Raw genomic sequence first — 17,976 nt, forward strand, 5'->3', positions numbered from 1 at the left:
AGTGAAGGCAAAGTGGGTCTCGGTGGTATGGTGTCTTGAAAGAAAATGCCATCCCCCCAAAAAAGAGTGGCACTATTAAAAGGTATGGACTTGTTGGAGGAAGTGTGTCTCTTTCTTGCAAGCTTCCCTTGTGTGACTGACAGTCAACTTCCTGTTACCTGCAAGATATAGGACTCTCAGCTCCAGCACCATGTCTGCCTGCAAGCCACCATACTTCCTGTCATGATGATAACGGGCTAAATCTCTGAAACTGGAAGTGAGCCACTCCAATTAAATGCTTTCTTGGTAAGAGTTGCTGTGGTCATGGTGTCTCTTCACAGCAAAAAAAAAAAAAAAAAAAAAAAAAACTAAAACAGGTGGAAACAGAGCCCCACTTGGTTATGTGACAGCATTGACTATTACATACACTTGCTGAAACTCAACCATCCAGTTATATATGTGAACACAGAAGCCCATGGAAATGTAGCTTTCACAGGCATCACTCCAGTGGTAAAGCTGAAGGCCTAAGAAAGGTGACTTCGAGACAGTGTGCTTCTATAGAAGTAATTGACATCTGAACAGAGCCTCAAACATTAGACACTGGGCAGAGAAGGGTGCCTTATCTAAAGACGCCCAGGAAAGCAGGGAAATGATACCTCATATGAGGGAAGGGAAGAAAATGTGTCCAGCAGAGGACCATGTTGTCAGTTGTAGACAATGAAGAAAGAATTCTATCAGTGAACAAGTCCACTACCTGAAGATTCTAGATCTAGCTCCAAAGGTTCAGTTTCCAATTTGTTGAACAATTCCTGCCAGTGGCCAGGCCATGGGATTGAGACAAATATTAGAATAGTTTAGACTTGACCAGAGAAAGATATGGAGGCCCAATATGGTCACTGACAGTCTGTTCAAGACTGCATGAAGATGGCAGAGTGACTAAAACAGATGCCTTCAGCCCTGTGCCATAAGCCACAGCTTATGATCCATGTGATCAGCTGTGTTATCCTCCGGAAGCAGACCTAGTAGCTCCATCTTAATACACTGAGCCACAGGAAGCATTTAATAGATGTTGTGGTAATTTGAATGTAATTGACCCCCCCCATAGGCTCATAGGGAGTGGCATTATTAGAAGGTGTGGCCTTGTTGAACTATGTATGACTTTGTTGGAGGAGGTGTGTCACTGTGGGTGTGGGCTTTGAGGTCTCCTTTGCTCAAGCTATGCCTAGTGTGGACTCAGTTTACTTCCTGTTGCCTGTGGATCAAGATGTAGAACTCTTAGCTTCTTGTCCAGCATCATGTCTGCCACCTGTCATAAAGATAATGGATTAAACCTCTGAAACTGTAAGCCGCCTCAATTAAATGTTTTTTCTTTATAAGAGTTGCCATGGTTTCTCAGAAAATTGGGAATCAACCTACCTCAAGACCCAGCTATACCAGTCTTAGTCATATACCCAAAGAATGTTCAATCATATCACAAGGACACTTGATTAACTATGCTCATAGCAGTGTTTTTCATAATAGCCAGAACTTGGAAACAACCTAGATGACCCTCAACTGAAGAATGAACAAAGAAAATGTGACATTTACACAATGGAGTATTACTCAGAAGTTAAAAAAAAACCAAAACCGAAACAAAAACAAACAAACAAAAAAAAAACAGTGACATCATGGAATTTGCAGGCAAATAGACAGAACTAGAAAAAAAAAATCATCCTAAGTGAGATAACCCAGACCCAGAAAGCCAAATATGGCAGGTGCTCACTCATAGGTGGATATTAACTGTAAAGAATAATCAGGCTACAATCCTCAGCCCCAGAACAGGTAACAGGTAACAAGGAGGATCCAAAGAGAGACACATGAATTTCCCTGGGAAGGGAAAATAGAAAAGATCTCCTGGGTAAACTGGGAGTGGGAGGTATGGGAACATGAGGGATTGATCTGGACAGGTTGGGGGCAGGAAAGATGAGGAGAATAAAGAAACAGAGATCTTGATGGGGACCATTTTGGGGTTAGAGAGAAACAGAGTACAGGGAAACTCCCAGGAATCCACAAGGATGACCCTAGCTAAGACTCATAGCAATAGTGAAGGGGATACCTTAACTGCTCTTCTGTAATCAGATTGGTGACTATCCTAATTGTCATAGAGAACATTTATCCAGTAACTGATGGAAACAGATGCAGAGATCCACAGCCAAGCACTGGGCTGAGCTCCAGGAGTCCTATTGAAAAGTGAAAGGAAGGATTGTTTGAGCTGGGGGTGGGAATGTGTCAAGGTCATGACAGGGGAACGCACAGAGACAGCTGGCCTGAGCTTGTGGGAACTCACAGACTCTGGACCAACAGCTAGGGAGCCTGCATAGGACCAATCTAGGCCCTTTGCATGTGTATGATAGTTATATAGGTTGGTCTGTTTGTGGGGCTTCTAGCAGTGGGACCAGGACCTGTCCCTTGGTACTTGAACTGACTTTTTGGGAACACAATCACCAAGCTGGGTTGCCTTGCTCAACCTTGATGCAAAGAGAGGATCTTGGTCCTGCCTCAACTCGATATACCATGATTTATTGACTCCCATGGAAAGCCTGCTCCTTTCTGAATGGAGACCAAGGAGGAGTGGATGTGAGGGATAGAAGGGAGATTGGGGGAGGGAACAGGAAGAGAGGAGAGATGGGAAACTGATCAGTATTAAAAAAACAAAAAAAAGAAGAAGAAGAAAGAGAAAAAAGAGTTGTCATGGTCATTGTGTCTCTTCACAGCAATAAACTAAGACAGATGCCAACCATGGAATGAATATAAACATTAAAGGGACAGGGGATGCCTGGAAGAGCTCAGAAAAATGTAGCAGAGAAGGAGATATTTCTTAGTCTGGGAAGGGCTGTTGAGCGTTGTGACTCAGGTATGAGGAGATATGCAGGAATTCCTGACAGGAGACAGAGAAGGCAAGAAGGAGCCAGGCCTTGAAATGTGGGACCTTGGAGAGGAATGTGTGGAGTAGTATGCCTATGCAGAGGCATTTGGCACAGGAAACGTGGAAGACAGGACCAAGGTTGGTTGGGACTAGATGTGAGGAGCCTCAGGTGTTGTGTTTGGGGCTCTTGATCTTTAGGCAATGAGAGATCAAGAAGATTCTTAAGCAAAGGCCTAAATGAGGCCTAGAGTCTACAAAAATGATACTGACAATTTAAAAAGAAGTGAAGCAAGTTAAGCCGCTGTGCCAGCAAGTTAGATGCTACAGGGATGTTTATCTATATGTGAGAAACACCTAGGATGAAAATATGAAACCAAGTTTGTTCTTGGTTTCATTTTTGGTGTGTGTATGGGGGTGTGCCTGTGTGTGTGCCTGTGTGCCTGTGTGTGTGTGTGTGGGGGGGTGTTGGTAGGATGTGTACATGTATCTTCCTCTAGAATGCTCCACCTTATTTTATTTTATTTTTGAGACTAGGTTCTTTGCTGAACCTGGAGCTTGTTTATGTCTTACCTTGAATGTGTGCTTTTATATATGTATGTGCATGTGTGTACATGTGTGTAAAGTGTATGTATGTGTACATGTAGATATAGGTAGGTAGGGGTGTGTGTGTGTGTGTGTGTGTGTGTGTGTGTGTGTGTGTGTGTGTGTGCATGAAAGAGGATGAAAAGTCAGTGTTGGTGCCTTCTTCTATTGCCTTTCCACCTTACTTTTTGAGAGAGGGTGTCTCACCGAACTTGGCCCATAATATAGAAAGAAGCTGGTCAACATTACAGAATCCAGGTGGGCCAGATGCATGAAATGAGGCAGAATGAGGCAGGACTGAGCAGCAATGGAATGGGAAGATAAAGCAATGAACAAGGAAGACGGCATGGGATAAAATGGTCCTGCATGTGAAACATCACCCATCAAACACCCCTCACCTGCCATGTAGGATATCTGACCTTCTGGAAGCTCAGAGTCTGATGTGTGTCTAAAGCACAAAGACAAAACAAATGGCCATAGCCAAGCTGCTGCACGCTGAACTCAGACACCAGCTTTTTTTTTCTGTAGGAAGGAGTACTCTCCAGAGAAAATGAAAAACCCAAGTTATGAGCAGGGAAAGCTATTTTATAGGACCCAGAAGTTCCTTCTCAGGTCCACTCTTTCATGAAAGCATAGCCCCAGAATCATCCTCCAGAAAATAAGTATACAGCCCCCTAGAAGAGAGTCTTATGCCAGCAAAGTAGGACCTTAAGCCCCAGAGAGAGGCTGGCACATGTCTTCTCTCCTCTCTCCTGAATAATGCTGCAATTCCCCACTAGCTTAGGGCAAGGGCTAGGGATTTGGCACAAATCTCCTCAACAGAAGCCTCAAATGAAGCCAGAACTTGGTGTTAGCATGGGTATTGGGAGGCAGGTAGAGAAGAGAGGAAGAGTAAGAAAGGCCCAGTGTTTGACTAGGGAGGAGGGAAGCTGAGTCGAGTCTGGGGGGCTCACTTTGCTTCATCACTGTCTTTCCCTGGGCTCATTCTGCCCTCTGCAGGCCAGGACAGCAGATGTTCTCCTTGGCTGTGTCAGTTGTTTCTGCTTACTGTTAACATGCCCGGCCCTACTTGACTCTCCATATCCATAGTCTATATCTATAACTCATCATACTGTGTTTCAAAAGATGTTCAAGGAATTATACTGAAAACATAAGGGACTTGTTTTCTTGTTGATAAATATAATATGCAAATCATCTGATCAATACAGTATGCAAAACATGTCCACACAGCTTTGGGGATTTTGTGTAGAGGCAATGAGACACTTTAGGGATAGGGCCCAAGTTTAAAGTGAATTTATTAATATTTTATGTGCAGCTTTAGATATAACAGACTGAAGGTATAGCAGATGTAGAGAGAAGATGGGAAGCAAGAGGTAAGTGGAGGGACTATGTTCATGGCGAGGGGGCACTTTTATCACCCACATGTGCAGATTGACAAAATGCCCACAGGAGAAGATGGGATGCAGTTCCCTAGTGGGGCAGAAATGACTTCCATAGTCTGCAAGGGAAGCTGGGAAGTGTAGTCCTTCAGCAGGAAGCTATCATTCCTAATGCTGAGAGGATATAAAAATTTCAGGGCAGGTGCAGTATAGCTGCTTTCTGTTGCTGATGGCCTTTGTCAGAGTGGGTAGGTAGTTCTGGGTCCATTGAAGAGGGGGTCTCCTGGTCATGGAGTTGGGGAGAGTCTCAATTTGATAGATCAGGCCATTGCTGTTCTGTATTCCTGAAAAGACTTAGAAAATTATTATTAGAGGGCTGTTAGCAATGATTTTGTTACAGTGTGAGGCTGAGAGATTTTTCTGGGAAGGTTGGGGGGGGGGCGGCAGACTGAGCCAGTGAGAGAAAATAGGCATAGGGTTGGGTTGACTTAGGGTGACAGTGACTGGTCCCATTGGCAGGACTGTTGTACTAAAATAAGCTAGTAGAAGTAGCAGGAAGCCTCAGAGCATCAAAGGGAGGGAACAGAAGGAAACAGAGGACATATGTGGTGGGGTGAAAGGGATGAAGGTCCCTATTAGCCAGAGTTTCTCCATGGCATCTAAAAGGTCTTTTTGCAGATGTATCAGATAAAAATGGAGCTGTTGTAGGGTGAGTACTATTGGGAAAGATTGCATGGAACATTGTGTTTGGGAATGGCATGAAGTCCAGCAGGTAAAACATTTAAAGGATGAGGTGAAAACAGGTTTGGGGATAACAAAGAGGAAAGAGTAATCAAGAAGAGGAGCCAGATTGGAAGGGAACCAAAAGGAATTTTTGTCTGGTTCCTGTGTCTTTAGTCTCCTTTAAACCAGTTAGGATTTATTCTTGTGGGGAGGGCATAGATCCCATCCTTGGTAGTTCTCAGATTTAGTCCTTTTTAGTTTTGGAGTGCTGCAGCCAACAAGGAGTCAAGATGGCCCTAGGGATATTAAGCTGATATGAGCTGGTGAGACAGAGGTTAAATGAGGAGAAGAAATCTAGCTATTTTAGTTTTGAGTCCCCAAAATAATTTCCAGAGTAGCAAGAGCAGAGATGAGTTAGATGGCCCATTAGTCCCCTTTCAGAGGCTTTAAGAGGTTTCAGGGCACCAATATCAGTAACTGCTTCACAGTTAACAGAAGGGTGGCAAAGGAAGGTTCAAAAGAGGTTTCATCCAATGTTGTGGAATATTAGTTTAATTACATAAAGATGTATTGCATTTATCTATTTTGGGGAATATTAGTTTATGTAAAGATGTGTTGTATTTATAACTATGTAAAAATGTGTTGCTTTATTATTTTTTTTATTTTTTTTACCTTGCCTTCCTTAAGGCACCCGATTGATCTAATAAAAAGCTAAATGGCCAATGGCTAGGCAGGAGATAATAGGCAGGACTGCCTGGAAGAGAGAATAAGTAGGAGGAGGAATCCAGGGTTGACAGAGTCAGATAGAGACAGAGGAAGAGAGAAATATGCCAGGGAAACACCAGGGAGATACCAGGGGCCAGACAGACAGACAGACATGGAGGAAGCAGGAAAGCAGTACATACAGAATGAAAGAAAGGTTAAAAAAAACCCAAGACAAAACATAGATGAATAGAAACATGTTAAATTGAGGTATAAGAGTAGGACAAGCATAAGTTTAAAGCTGAGCTTTCATAAGAAGTCTCTGTGTTATTGTTTGGGAGCTGGCTGGCAGCCTAAAGAAAATTCCAACTACAAACCAAGGGGCCATGATAAAGCTCAACAGTTGGCAAAGATCCAGAACACATGTCAGGAGGTAATAGCTATATGACATTAAGTTGCACAAGGACTTTCACATCAAGGTTAACATTAGTAAATTTACCATATGGTTAAATGTAATTGTACTGTACCAGAGTCCTGTAAAAGGATGAGGTAATTAGATGTTCATTGATACCATACTCTTGCACAAGGAACATGTACCTGGAATCTTTGTAAAAGGAAGTCATCTAAAGTCAGCATCCAAGGAAAGACTATTAACAGAAGGTGTTTCAAATATTCATAATGCCAGCTATTGCTTAATGAACAAAATGTATCTCAAGTAAAACACAATTTTTAGTTAGAAACATTTTGCCAGGGTAAAATGTTTAAAATTGGGACCATTACTTTAAATGACCACATCTAATAATTGGAAATATGACTTAATACATATTTAGATAGCCAAAATGCTTGCAGAAGATTAACCAGACCCTTATAGGGATGGAAATGACTTCTATAACCCAAAAGGGAAGCTGGGAAATGTGATCTTTCAGCAAGAAACTGTTACATTTATATAAAGTCTTTATTTAATTTGTAAAACTTGTAACAAAGTTTAGGTATGGAATTCGCTACTTTGAACAGCAGTGAGTGCTCAAAAAGTTTGTGATTTTTGGAATGATTTTAAATTTTCAGATGATGACTGTTTCACATGAATAAATACTTTAAAGATAACACGAAGTGCATGTATTGGGCCCAATGAAAATACCAAGCTGTTTCATGTGAGAGACTTGAGTAGCCACAGGGTTCTGTATCTTGTGAATGGCCTGGAGCTACAATCCTAGGTCTCAGAAGAAAGATTTCAATTTTAGGTTTAGATTGAGTAGATATTCTTGACTTTCTGTGTGGTTATTTAAACTGGCTCCCCTGTCCAAAGCCTGGGGTGGAGACCAGCCTCTACCATGCCCTCTTAAAAGGCCACCAGCTAGCAGGGTTATAATCAGAGCAGTGGGCCCCAGCTGCAAGGCTGCTTCTGCCAAGAATGAAAGGGCCTTTTCAGTCAGTTCCTTTGCTCCCTAAAGCCAGGTGCTGCATCTGCCCAGCCCTCTTCCCCTCGTGTCTAGTTCCTCAGGTCTGGAAGAAAGCTATATGTTAGTGGCTGTGGATGCTTCACCACTCTGGGTAATCTCACCATTACTATTGTTTTATTCAGGTCATCTGTCCCTTCCTTCAGGAGTCATTTAAGGAGGAGACTTCCTTAAATAACTACGAGGCTTCTGTCTTTAGATGGTGAAAGCACATGGTTAGACCTGGGTTTTCATATGCAATCTGAGTTCTCTAACTTGTACACAGTGAAGGCTGCATTCTGAATGAAGCTGAGAGAGTAATGACAATGGCAATATAATCACAGGGCATTTCATGGGTCCTAAGAATTCAGTCCTTTGCTTTTCTTTTACTTTTAACACACACACACACACACACACACACACACACACACACACACAGCACAATTGTTTGCTTGCATGTATGTATGTATATGTACCATGTGTATACCTGGTGCCAAAGGAGGCCAGAAGAGAGCTTCAGATCCCCTGGAACTGGAGTTACAGATGGCTGTGTGTTGTGGAGGTTCTTTTCCCACCAGGTCCCACCACTTCAGCCCCAAAAGAACACACAGAGTCACTATATAAATTATAAAACTGTTGGCTGATGACTAGGGCTTCTTATTGGCTAGTTCTGTCTTTATTAACCCATTTCTATAAATCTATGTATTTCCATGTGGTCTTGGCTTACTGGAGAATGCCTGTACCTGTTACTCTTTTGGCCAGCTACATGGTTTTGTGGTCTTCCTCCACCTACCTTTCCCAGAATTCTCCTTGTCTTCTAGTCCCGCCTATCTTCCTGCCTCATTGGTCCAACAGTGTTTTATTCATCAACAAATAAGAGAGACATATATACAGAAGGACATCCCCCATCAGTTGTGAGCCACCATGTGGGTATTGGGAACTGAACCTATACCCTCTACAGGAGCTGCCAGTGCTTTTAACTTCTGAATCACCTCTCCAGCCCCTTCTTTTGCACACCTATTTGGTGGACTTGGGAGCATGGTAAAGTTACCTGAAACAAAGGCTGGTGAGTCCCATTCTGATGCTTCTATGTCTGGGCAAAGGGATCTCCCCTGACTCCCTAGGGAAGTGCCTGGGTTTGGACATGCTGCAAAGCAGAATCCAAGCTTCATCATGGCTGAGCTACAGCAGTCATGGTCCCAAATGAAACCTAAACCTAGAGCTTCAAAACAAAAGAAAATAACATCTGTAAAAATCGCAGGAGGCTTTGGAGGAGTAGAATAAACTAGTACTAATAATTCTACTAATTTTCTGACTGCAGATTTTGCTATATTAGGGGACTATATGGGTTAATGCCTGCAATGGCTTTCATTTTGCCCAGGCCTCTTGCAGTTGAAAGTATCAGTGCAAAAATAAAGTAGACAAGAGGCTGGCACTTGAAGTAAAATAATAATGATGATGATGATGATGATGATAAAGATAGGAGGCAAATGACCTTGGAAGAAATCAGTAGATGATTTAATTTAGAGAAAAGTATAAGTGTGTAGAGAAAAAGACTGCAAAATAGTTTTTAGCGGTGAGCAGTAGTATATTAGTGTTTACTTTTGCATGACAGACATAGATGGGATTCAATATTGTACAGCACATAAGAATCAATTGATTACATTTCTAGTGTTTTAGGAAGGCATACAAAAGAAGTATTAAAAATAACCTTTCACAAGTATTTCTAGAGTAGGGAGATAGTAAAAATATCTGGACAGGAGCATCATAGGTATTACAGAAAGGAAAGAATTTTTCAGTGATTAATAAACATGGCTGAAAAATTACCTTTTTCTTAATCGATAGCTTTTCTGCCTCCCATCTGCTTAGTCTGCTCATCCTGCTGACAGCAGGGGACATGCCTATGTTGTTCATTCCTGCCTGCTCAGCAGCTGGAAGAGCTGCTAGTGTGTGTCAGCAAACAGAAGGGAGGGAAGGACAAAGTGAAGAATCTGATGTTGTCTATTTATTAAAAATATCCCCAACTCCCTGTCTTCTCCAAAGAAATGACATCACCTTGCAGAGTTAGAGCCACTGGCACCAGTTGATAGCAATGAATTATGAATCTTTCCAGTATTTTCCTTGTGTATAATGCTGAGACCTAGCTCAAGTGAGAATGAAAACAGGAAACCCAAATAATTCATACAGGTTACATTATAACAGACAAATGATCACTTTTTTGTTGATGGAGTTTCTGTCCAACCTGGTCCCTCTGCCCTTCAAGGAAAATGCTGAGAGATCAGAGAGAAGGAGCAAGCCACATCACACCTTACCTCCTCAGTGTCTCAGCAATTTTTAGTCTGAGAATATTTTGTTTTTGAAAGCTTACAGTAAACAAACCATACACTGACTAGAGATGTACTTAAATGTCATTGAACCCTGCACCAGATGTCTGTATTACTGACACCGAAGTCTTGCATCCCACCACAACCAAGAAAATGCTGCCATCTATCTATACACTCCATCTTTCCCCCAGAGATCCCTTTAAAAGGAGCTTATGGAATGGTTTTTCTTCCGGGTAAAGTATTTTTTTTTTTTAAGATTTAGTATTTTTGTTTATGTGTACTGGTGCTTTGCCTGTATGCGAGTCTGTGTAGCACATACATGCAGTACCCTCAGAGGCCAGCAGATCCCCTGAACTAGAGTACAGATATGTGTGAGTGCCACGTAGATGCTGGGACCTGAAGAACAGCCAGTGCTCTAAACCACCATCTACCTCTCCAGCCCCATGGGTATTACAAACAAATAAACAAACAAAGCATTGGTCTCTAGCCTTTTATAAGTAATATTTTTCAGAACTTGGCCATGCTTGAAACTTCAGCTGGGTTCTTCTCCTCATAGACAGAACCAGTGAATGTATACAGACACTGATGGAATCACTGTAATTATCCTTGAAGTACTGAAGAAAGTGGATGGTAGAGGGAGACACACCAGCTAAGTGTAGCATTGGAGCAGGGGTGTACTGAGGGGTATGTAGCAATTTTGATGGAGAGAGGATGGAGTTCCATGGAATGTGCAGCATTTGAGAGACTCAGGAAGCAAGCAGCTGGATCCCCAAGTCTGCTCCCAGCAGCTGCAGGGTGTGGCTCAATGGGAGAAAGAAAGAGTGGTGTGGTAGCTTGGGAAGCTGGCCAGGTCGGCTAAACTTCAGAAGCCTTTCTGATATAATCAGGTCTCTTCCCCTGGCAGCATAAACCACTAAAGCCTGTTCAGCTAGTGTTAGGGGGGAGCCTAAAGGGAACACATTGTATTTTAACAAATGTTGGTGACATGTGGAAAGAAAAAAAGATTTATTTAGAATTCAGAGAAGGAAGGAAAAAATCCAGATGATATGGGAACTGTGATAGAACAGTGAGGACACTAAGGACTCCTTGATGGTGGAAGTCATGGGGATTAAGGGTGGCTCTTTTCAGGATAAGAACACAGAGCGATCAACAGGAAGGTGAGCTTTTATCCTCAGACTGTGGTGTGTTTTACATGTATCCATTCACACACCTATGAATTTTCACAGTGATATGTACCTCTCCCTTCAAAAATATGACAGTATGTAAAGATAAATAAAAGTAAATTTGAGTTACTACACTGACCCTTGTGTAAATGTGTTGGTGTTGAGAATGTTCCATGGCTATGTTGAGTGTTCTTTTTGAAGCAAGCTGGGCAAAGCATATGCAGACCAATTATCACACATGATTTTTAAAGTTTTTATTGCAGAATAAAAAGTTAGACACCAGGCTTCAATGCTATCCTGTGGACATCCTGGGACATGTTCCGTGTTGACATGTCGACATGCTGCGACCGGACTGCCCTGAATCTGCTGGAGGGTGTGGAGTGAATTACTGTGTATGATGTTATTTCATAGCCACCTGCAGTGCTGATCCAGTTCCAAAAGAGCTGACTAACCACAGAAACCAACACAACAGAGACACGCCAATCATTTAATGCTTTCTATTTATTTGTTGGTCTGTCTGTCTATCTGTCTGTCTGTCTGTCTGTCTGTCTGTCTATCTATCTATCTATCATCTATCATTTTACAAAGATGAAAGGCAGAGACTAAAAATTGTGATGATAAAAGTCAAAGGAGAATGAGGTTAGAAGGACAGGCACCATCTCACTTTTGCTTTGTGCCTCTGGGGATGGAGTGAGAGATACAGTAATGGGATGGAGAGGGGAAGAGTCAGCGTCTGATCCCTGGACCACAGGAAAACAATTCAGTTCCATTCAGACACTTCCACAGCAAAAGTATTTTAATAAGGGAAGAAATAAAAACAACTGGAGATCTTAATGGCTCTTAGTTTTCAGAAGAAAGGGAAATTTCCATATTTTTCCATTCTTGTAGAGCGTCAAACATCTATAAGAAGAGCTTTCTGAGCTCCATGATACTTAAAGTTTATTCACCAGTCCCCTGGGATTCTTCAAAATGAACTTCCAGGCCCTTCTCTGCCTTGGTGAATCAGACTGCATTTTTTTTTCATTTTTAAAGATTTATATTTTTTATTTTGTAGGCATGGGCGTTTGCCTGCATGTATCTATGTGCCCCGCACCAGTGCTTGGTGCCTCGAGAAGCCAAAAGAGGGTGTTGGATCTCCCAGTTCTGGAATGACAGATGGCTGTGAGATGGAAATCAAACCTGGGTCCTCTGCAAAAGCAGAAAGTGCTGCTCCTGATGACTGGGCCATCTTTCTAACCCACGGGTAGTTTTAAAAAACAGTAAGTACAGCCATACCAACAAGGAACATCTCTGGCCCAGTCAGGCTTGTCTTTCCACCACACAAATCTTCCCAAACAAGAAGTTAAGTGACTGACTCAGAGGACAATTCCTACAGCTGGAAAATACTCTACTGGCCCAAAGCAACAGTGCAACAATAAATTAACTTTTCAATTTTCCTAGGAACAAAACTGTCTTTTTAGAAAGAGAATTCTCCCTCCCTGTTGACATCAGGCTGTGAGGCAGCGGGCTGGGGGACTGTGGACCATCTCAGATGCTAATACACCCCAAGGCTTGTGTCTTGAACCTTGCTGGATGGAGGCCTCCCAAGAAGAACTTCATGCACAGAGATCTCAGGAGAGAAGGGCAGCATGTAGTCTACATTCTGAGAGCCTCGTCTGTCTGATGGGAATGTCCTTCAGAACATGATGTCAGAACTCATTTCTTCAATCAATGAGTCACTAGTCTAACAAGTCTAGGGACAACATGTCTGTCAGTTCTGAGATCTGCATTTGTCCTACCCCATCACAGACACTGAGAGGCTCTGTCGGCACCTGAGGCTCTGTCTTCTATAATGCAAGGGTAAGATTGGTCCTATCTCCAGAGTGAGGCTACAGCCACAACACCTCCATAAAATCATCCTCCAGGGTAGTGTTAACAGATCCTGCTATCACAACATATCACAAAGGCAAAGATATGTTCATTATTTATATTTATAATCAAGAATTTTATTTAAAATCAAACTGTTTTAATCAGTACATATTGCTTACTGCATGGATTCTGTGTAACAGGGTCTAGAGCATAGTTAAGAGCACTAGTTGCCCTTGTAGAGGGCCAGGGGTCAGTTCTAAGCACCATGGGAGCTTATAACCATCTGTAACTCCAGTTCCAGGGTTTCAACGACCTCTTCTGGCCTCCACAGGCATGGCACATATGAGGTCCACAGACATACACATACACTCATACACATAAAATAAAAATAAATCTTAAAAAATATTGTAATAATCAGTTGCAATCCCAGCACCTCAGAGGTGGAGAAGGAGGGTAGTGATTGTGAGATCAGCCCGAGATACATAGTGAGTTTGAGGCCAGTCTATGCTACAGAGCAAAACCTCAAATCACCAAAACTAAACCAAATCAAGCAAAAATTATGAGATTACTTTAAAACAGTAGAGATATTTAGTAAGTTTAAAATGTCTTCTGCTTTCTATCAGAGTAAAGAGGGCTTTTGACAGATGCAAAGGGATTTTAAATATAACCACAGTTATTGCTCCTGAGAGCTGTGAACTGGTCTGTGGAGCTACAAGGGAGAACCACACATAAGTACAGAGTATGCAAGTCCACAGGGTTCTGTCTAATTTATATCTTAATGAAATTTGCACAGAACAGCAGTTTCTTCTGCTGGGGCTTTTAGGAACTGTCTGGGTTCTGTGATTCAGAATTTGTGTCTTGTAGCAAGCTTAGAAGTCACTTACATAGACAAGAATTTTTTTCCCACTAGTTTTGGTTCTGCTAAGCTTACGGTATATCATTCCCCCAGCATTTGAGTTGATGCAGCTTGTGCTCTCTCCTCAGAAGACAGGGACAGAAACTCTGTATCCTAGTTTGCCTTTGTGACGTGGCATGAGTGTTGAAACTGACATGGGTTACATAATGATCCCTGCTGTGTTCCAGATCCATGTCAGTATGTATGAAGGTTTTAACATCACCTTGCCAAAAGTCAGAATTGCATGCATATGGAGACTCACTGGAGCTCTTTTCCCATTTTCTCACATGCACAACCCTTTTGTTCCCATCAGAAAATACCTGGTGTCACACAGTCATAAATCTAAAAGACCTTCCTGACACCAAGTCTGCTCCAAGGAGTCAGCTAGGTTACCTGAGTAGGGGCATGAGAACTGAGAAAAGGCAGATAAAAGAAACAGAGACAGAAACACAGGAAAGATTCTGGAGGACTGCCTAGGCCATGCCTTTCAGCACACCAGAAAGCCCTGGGTTAAATTTAGACCCTGCTTATATACAGACTAGAGGCAACACAGAACAAAGAGCAACATAGTCAATTAACCAGCTCCCTGCACTGTCCTTGATTGAGGAGCAGCCAGGCCTGCTATCTATCACATGAGTCCTGCTAGCAGCAAGCAGTTTCATTCCCTATCTCTATGTGCCTTTCAGCTGGCATCAGAACCTTGTTAGTTAGGTAATATGCTCTTTCCCATGGGCTTCGTCTGAACTTTCTCACGGCTCTCAAGGAGATTGAAACTAGCAAGCTTGAACTCTAATGTCCTTGAAGTCAGAATAGACTCCAGGTGGAAACTGAGTCATTGCACTTCTGAGCTCCCTACTCCCTGACTCCCAGCCACCTTGCTCTAGTAGTCTTAAGACCCATCACTCTGAGTCTGCCAGTTTATCTATTTTCCTAAAGAAAGACAAAAAGAGAAAATCCAAAATTGTAGCACTGTGGGAAACCAGTTTTAACCTGTATAAGTGATCACCGTGTCAAGTGGCTTCCACTTATTTAGGGGTAATTTGTTTTAATTTTTGCATACAGATATTTTGTCTGCATGTATGTTCAGGCACCACGTGTGTGCATTGCCAGAAGAGGCCAGAAGAGGGTCCAGAACTGGAGTTACAGATGATTGTGAACTGCCATGTGGGTGCTAGAAGTTGAACCCAGATTCTCTTCAAGAACAGCCAGTGCTCTCAACTGCTGAACTATCTCAACCCCCCTCAAAGAGATTTGTTAAAACAAAACAAATCAAAACAAACAGCTTTGTGTATATACTATGCCAGACATTCCGATAGGCACTTCATGCACAATGACAGGAAGCAGTGTTTGGCTATCATTGCTGTGTTTTAGCAGCAAGAAAACGGAGGTTCAAGTGGTCACAGCAAACTGGCCCACAGTCCCAGAGATTAGCAGCCGCAGACTCAGAGTTTCAGGGTGGGTGCTGGGCTTCAGGGTCTGTGCTCTTGCACAGATTGCTCAGCAATCTGTTCCCTCCACCCAGAGTCAGAGCTTTGCATATATTATCATATTTAATCCAGAGCATAGGCCTTTGAAGAGATCACTGCTATCCAAATTATACACATCAGGAAATGAAGTTTTGAGGTTAGTAAATGGGACATCTAAGTTCAAGCAAGATGGAAAGATTCAAATACAAGTTCCTCTGATAGTCCATGCTTTTAAATATGTTTGTTTTTAGTGCCTACCTGAGGAGGCCGTCCCCTCTACCTTGGCAACATCACTTTCTTTATGAAGGTCTTTCTGGTTTTTGTAAAATATATCACCTCTTGGGATAAAGAACACCAGGCATGGCCAAGGTTTAAAATCACAAACTCCAGTTTAAACTGTAGTTCATACTAGCTACAAGACCTTGACCACATTTCCTGTCAACAAATTTCATTGCACAGTGTTTGGATAGGGATTCAAGGATGATGCATGCAAACCATTTGTGCTGTGTGCATGGTGGTTAGTGCAGAACAAATTCCAGCAGAGTTACAGGTCTGAAAGGGGTAGAAATCTGGCTCTGGCAGGCCCTTGCTGGGGTCTGGAACCCACTATAAAAACCTTTAGGGCTTTTATCTGTTTTGTCAGGGGGTAGTCATCTGATTGGTCCATGAGAAATTACATTAAAAAGGTGCTTATTTTTACTTCATGTGTATGTTTTTTTGTTTTGTTTTGTTTTTGCCTGAATATATGTACATGTACCCCATATGTGCAGTACCCATGGCCAGAAGAGGGTGACGGATCCCCTGGAACAGGAGTTAGAGATTGGTTGAGCTACCATGAGGGAGTTGGAAACTGAACCTAGGTCTTCTGCTCTTAGGCACTGCTGTCTTTCTAGCCCCAGAAGGATGAAATAAAACAGCCAGACACCTCTGCTTGGTTTGGGAAAACAGTATTGATCCAAATTTAGTTTTTTAGAAAGTTGGTCTTGCTGGGTTGCAAAAGGCCTGTAACTTATTAACTAATTGAGTTGTAACTGACTAGTTAAACTGTAACCAATTGACTGGTTGACTGAGCGGAACTCATTACATAGCTCTAAACTGCCTTTCGTTTTTTTCTGTAGGTGCCTTCCGATCATGTTGGATTTCCCAGAGACTGCTATAGCTCTGCTTCCCACAGCAGCTTGTTTTGCTCAAATGAACACTATTGAATTTAATTGATCTAAACAACCTTCCTTTTTGTAACCCTCATTAGGAACCTTTGTAAGGTTTCCAGAGAGAGTAAATGAATAGGTAAAATTCATCTCCTTTAGTGTTGTCAAGACTATTTACAGAATTTAGGCAAATCTATTTTAGCTTCATAATTTAATATTGCTAATTCTGAACTATTATCAGTGTGGGGGTGGCATGCGAATTGCAGAGACTGGAGGACACTTGGTGCCCTATTCTATGATTCTTCAACATTATTGAGACAGGGTTTCTCACTGAGTCTGGAGTGAGATAGTCCCAGCAAGTCCATGCAATCCTCCTGTTATTCATGTGGTCACATTGCTGTGGCATGGCCATTATTAGCCTATTATATGCTGGGAATTCAAACCCATGTCTTCATGTTTGTTCAGAACATGCCCTTAGCCACTGAGCCATCTCCTCACAAAATTTGAAGACCACTAACAGAGAGTTTGACAAGGTGTTGATGAAAAAAAGCAATGCCTTTAATTATATTTTTCTGAGTCTACCAATTGAACTAATTCTCCTTAGACTGCTTTTTGGTCCTGTGAAGTTCATTCTTGCCTCTGTTCCACTCACATGTTGCTGAACATTGTACAGGTTAGTCATCCCTAATCTAGGGACTGGAAAGGTCCAGGATTGGAAAGCATTTCGTACCATGGTGCAAAGGGTAAACTTCTTCATTTGATTTAATTTGTTAAGTGACAGGATGTAAACTCACTAAAACTGCATAAAATTACCTTCAGCCTATGTGTATAAGTTATACTTAAACATAGATAAATTTTATTTAAATGTAGGTCTCTTCATCTCCATAATACTTCACTGTATCTGTACAAATATTCTGAATTTTAAAATATGTGAAGCCTGAGGTATTTCTGCTCTTTTGCATTTTGGATGAGAGGTACTTGACTCGCAAGATGCAATTATGAAAGTGATGTGGCCTGTGGACAGTGTCTGTACACAAGCTCACACAGGTCAATTGAGCCTGCAGTTGGCAGTGAGGATAGTCCTGGAAGTCAGTATTTCACCACTATGGCAAGCAATAGCATAGTCATACACAGAAGCCATAGTGAGCACAAATTTATCTCAAAAAACAAAGACTGATCATATTCACCTAGAACTTAAGTTCTTGTCCAGATCCCCGAATACCCACAGCCTTTTTGACATTGAGGACAAAAGAAAGCTCAGATTCGAAGTCAGTGGTTTTAACTGGGAAGAGCCCCTGAATTTTACCAAAATACATATGACCACAGAGTTCATATCTGGAGCTGGCTTAGCAGGAGCCATGCATAGTAAGAACCCTCATGGGTAGACAAGTAATATGTATCATGCTGAGAGTTTAAAATAGAAAGG

This window comes from Phodopus roborovskii, unplaced genomic scaffold (assembly GCF_943737965.1).
Source record: "Phodopus roborovskii unplaced genomic scaffold, PHOROB, whole genome shotgun sequence".
Taxonomy (NCBI): domain Eukaryota; kingdom Metazoa; phylum Chordata; class Mammalia; order Rodentia; family Cricetidae; genus Phodopus; species Phodopus roborovskii.